The sequence below is a fragment of the Onychomys torridus genome, chromosome 10 (genome assembly GCF_903995425.1).
Source record: "Onychomys torridus chromosome 10, mOncTor1.1, whole genome shotgun sequence".
In the NCBI taxonomy this organism is placed as follows: domain Eukaryota; kingdom Metazoa; phylum Chordata; class Mammalia; order Rodentia; family Cricetidae; genus Onychomys; species Onychomys torridus.
In genome coordinates, this window is record NC_050452.1 from 17,825,304 (window position 1) to 17,830,187 (window position 4,884).

General features: G+C 39.0%; 1 non-coding gene across 1 annotated transcript; it reads right to left on the bottom strand.

The window, feature by feature from the left end:
- Window positions 1-362: 362 nt before the first annotated feature.
- LOC118592649 lies at window positions 363-497 on the bottom strand. Its single transcript, XR_004946113.1, has one exon. It is a non-coding gene; the product is annotated as a small nucleolar RNA ACA64 (small nucleolar RNA).
- Window positions 498-4,884: the final 4,387 nt, after the last annotated feature.

The window sequence follows — 4,884 nt, forward strand, 5'->3', positions numbered from 1 at the left end:
TTACCTCCATTGAGCCTCATTGAATATATTAACCACACTTAAGGGTAGGCTCCATGCTCAGGAGTAGTTGGCCAACACAAAATAAACTCAGTGGTATTTTTGTCAAAAAAACAAAAAAATTCTGATGAAAAAATGTTCAGAGTAATTTGATAGAAATTTCCTATTAACCAAAACCTAGATAAAAGGCAGGAGCCTTCATAATAACTTTAAAAAGTTAAACATTTTAATTAAGCAGCAGGGACAACTAGACCCTGCCATCCTTGCTATCCAGGCCACGGCAGCCTCCAGAAACTGTGGAGAAAATGTGTGATTAAGATCACTGCCAGAAGCCAGAACATTCAAGCTGCTAAGTGATCCTTCCTGGCTGTCAGGGCCTGGGTTTCACCCTCCTACACTGGAGTAGCAGGTGATAATCTGAGACCCCCTAATGGTTCCGAGCAGCAAATCTTAACCCCCACATAACTCAAGACCAGTGCCAGGAATAGTTTTCAATGAACATTGACCTTCAAGGCAATTTTTTAATAAAAGGGATTTCATCCAACTATTTTTCCATGGTGAGTCATTCTAAACCAGAGGAAATTAAATGAACAAAGAAGGCCAAGAGCCATCATGTATTCACCCTGAATTTCTTTTAGAAAAACAAGACTGAACTGCACAATTACAAGTTACTGATCCCTCCCAACCTTGGGGATGCACAGTAAGCAAGTGAAAAGTAAGGAGATGTTCCTTATGAAGGAAAGTGTGTGCCTTTTAGAAAATACAATAGCCACTCAACATTCTTTGTACTACATTTGGGACTCTGGACTATGAGGGAATCAACCACAAAGCTCAAAATGCTGTCACTGTGTACAAATTGCTGCTTGTCTGTAAGCCTTTCTAGTCTAGTCAATGTGAAAATAGACTTTCTTGTTTGGAAAAATAACTAGAAATTGAAAGATGAGATAGACTGAAATTTTGTCAGAACAACTACCACCACAAAGTAGGAATGGGATGATATGGAAGGCACTGTAAGGAAGTGGTTAAAATAGATACAGTGGAGGCAGGAGAAAAGCCAACTTCAGATGGATTCCTGCCTTGGCCTTTAATAGCCAGACAGCTTATAATACTTATTTTATATTTGCTCATTTCTTTTCAGCAAAGTTCTATGTGTGTGCACACATATATATGTGGAGTGTGTGTGTGTGTGTGTGTGTGTGTGTGTGTACATGTATGTTGAGGACCTAACTCTCCAATATTTCACTAACATAATACACCTTTGGCAAACACTGACATGGTATACTTTTGTCATATCTCTCAATACAGGTAGGTCAAAAGCTGTGGTCAACTCAGTCTGCGTGCTTGCATATGATACATTGTTAGTTACAATTAAACAATGAAGTATGAGTATGTTTGTTCTAACAACTTTACTTTTTTCTAGGGGTAAGTCATCATGTCTCCTAAACTATTCTGTTATCTATAAGCCAGAAATAAAACTTATACCAGAAATTGCCTCCTTGTGGACCTTGATCTAAGAATTCCCCCTCCATAACTGACTTCAATTATTTATCACACACTCTTTAGTATCTTGTTAATGTCTCCCATGCAGAGTTATAATACCTTTAAATAAGAATCAGAGTCCACTTTACCAAAGACCCAGAAGCATGGTTTGGGAACTGAATCATGAGGAGAAGCTGTAAAGACCTTGAGGTCTGTGCTAGACAAAGTCCAGATTGCCTTAAAGAGAATGTTTGTAGAAATGTGGACATTAGAGACTCTGCTGAAGGCCCAAGAAGAAAGTAAGAACTGTAGAGAAACTTCTGTAATCTCAGTGAATATATCATTAATCATTAACAGATGGGGAAAAAACATGAATGAAAAGAGCCATCCTGGTGAGTCTCAGATAGACATAAGAAACACAAGGAGAATGCTGAGAATAAACAACACTGGAAAAATGTCAACAAGCTTTGCTGAACTGTGCCCATCTCCCAGTGCCTGGTAGTAGGCAGAACTGAAACTGGACACAGGGCTAAGGAGATTTCTAAAAGAGGCATTGAAACAGCAGACTAAGTCATTCTTGCAATTTATAGTAAAATGTGAGAATAAAGATAAATCAAAGGAATTATTAAGAAAAACAAGAATCAGAATTTGTTCATTTTGCAAACTCGCAGCCTACTTGTACTACTCAGAGTAAGGACACTTATTCTGAAAAGACTAGGTTGTTTAGCTGAGTGACCATTTGATAGGTACTTTGGTATATGTATCAGTCTGGGTTCTCTAAAGAACATACTTACAAAATGAATATATACATATGTATATGTTGAATCATATTATATGTATGTATATTTCTACCAGTGGAATCCAATAATCTAGTAGTTGTTCAGCCTATAAGTGTAGATGGCTCAGCTGGTTTTTCAATATACACTGAAATTCTGAAGAAGTGGGTCTAATTCCAGTGAAGGGATGGACTTTTCAGAGAGAGTGAAAGCAAGCAGGCAGAGAGAGAGAGAACAAGCTTCAGTCCGTTATGGCCTTCACATAAGCTGCCAGCAGAAGCTATGGCCCAGATTAAAGGTAGATCTTCCATGTCTTTGAAGTGGGTCTTCCCACTTCATATGATTTAAATTTTAAAAAAACTACCTCACAGATGTATCCAGAGACTTGGGTTTTAGTTAGTTCCAGATGAGGTCAAGTTGACGACCAAGAATAGCCATCAACCAGGCATATGACATGACTCACAAGTTTAATCAAGCAAGCACCTCAGGAGAAGCCCAGAAGAGAGGGTGGATTATGCTCCATTGCCAACTGGAGTGGAATTAGACAGATAAAATATAGAGAATTGTAGCATGAATTGTTAGAAGGTCGTATTAATAAAATCAAACCTGAGGCCAGATATTGGGGTGAATGCTGGAAGATCAGAGAAACAGAACAAGCCACAGCTTCCCCACCTTGGCAGTTCCTTAGGTTATTCTGTTTCCTCAGACTGGATGCCTCTCAGCTGAACTATGCTGCTCAAAGCCTAAAAGCTAAAAAACCAAAAGCTTCTAGTTTCTGGTCTTCACACCTTATATACCTTTCTGCTTTCTGCCATCACTCCCTGGGATTAAAGGCTCACTTTCTGGAATTAAAGGTGTAATTCACCATGCTTGGCTGTCTCCTTGAACACACAGAGATCCAGATGGACTTCTACCTCTAGAATGCTAGGATTAAAGGTGTGTGCTACCACTGCCTATCCTCATGTTTAATATTGTGCCTGTTCTGTTCTCTGACCCCAGATAAGTTTATTAGCATGCACAATATTTCAGAGAACACAATACCACCACAGAGAATGAAAAATACTGTCATATTTCTAGACTCCACAAGACAGAATTAGCTATCCTGATCTGAACAGGCATTGTCCTTCAAAATTGTGAACAACCAAATACATGGAGGTTCAGAGAGCCTCAGAGCCACCAATACTGTATGTAGCAGACCCAGCAGCACTATTTCCACCTCCTCCTTTTCAAACCATGGCGTATTTACAATTTGGGTATGCCTCCATGTAATACATTAAGAACAAGGGGCAAGACTGCCCTGTCAATCAATCTGGGTAACACTTCCACCCAGTGGGCCCAGAACATAAAGAAACAAACCAGAAAGGAAAATATGACCTTTAAGACCTACTTGGAGTCTTCTCTAACTTGGCATCCATCTGTAGCTGCCATCCCTTCCTTCTTTCAATATCTCCCTTCTGGAACTTGAGCATTCCTCATATGCCTGTCACAACATTGTTTGGGGAGCACATAATGCGTCTGGTTTCATTGGTTTACAGCAGTAAGAAAATTTGTCTCCATAATGAATTGTACTTAAAGTTTCAAGCCTACTTAATGTGGATAAGATTTTTACTTGGAGAATTGAGGCTAGAATGAGTTAAGACTTTGGGAGCTGTTAGAATGCAATTAATGTATTTTATGTGCAAATAGAAATATACATTTGAGCAAGCTAGGTGCATGATATATAAACTTATTGTTACCCAAATCCACTTGCATAAGCCTAAACCCCAATGTGGCTGTGTCTTCATACACACATATGCCCTAGATAAGCAATGGCCTGTGTCCTTCCCTTGATGTTTCTAGATTACATCATCTTCTATTTTACAAAAATTGTTTTATTTAATGTGGTCTCAAAGTGTAGAGTCTTCTACCAGTATTGACAGTTAGAGTCCTTGTAGAGTTATTGACTTGGAAACAAAAATGAAAAGTGATAAGTGACTATAAAATCAATATGGGTTGTTGCTCACCACAAGGCACACCCCATTTCAGTATAGTGAGTATCTTAAAGAGGAAGGAAAAATGATTTGCTTCATTAAAGGATATGGGACAAACAAAATTTTAGGGGTGACTACATCAGATATGGAAGACCTTTATTGATCTTGGTTGGATATGAGACACAGAAGAGGGGCCATTGCAGTCTGTGTAAGTACATTCTGTGATCGTTACCAGATAGCTAAATGATCTAGCAATGCCTTCTCAGAACACATCATTACACTTGGAAAAGGAAAGCCATTCAGGTGAAGTGAGGTGATAAGGATGGGGCCCTGGTCCTGTAGGTTAATGTCCATATATAAAACACCAGAGCTTTCGTTCTTTCTCTGAATGCACATACCATGAAGAAAGGCAACGCATAGACATGTTAGATGGCAGCCAGCCAGCCAGTGACCCAACAACACCTGTGTCATTAAATCCAGTCTGCTCAGAATGGAGAGCTTTGGCCAGGCACTAATCCTGCTGGGCCTTCTTCCAAACTCTAGGAACAATGAGAAAATAAACTACTGTCATTTCAGCTATCCTGTCTATAGGACTTTTTTTGTAGTTCTGATTTAATAATCTCACCATCATATGGGTTTACATTTATAAATAAATATCAATC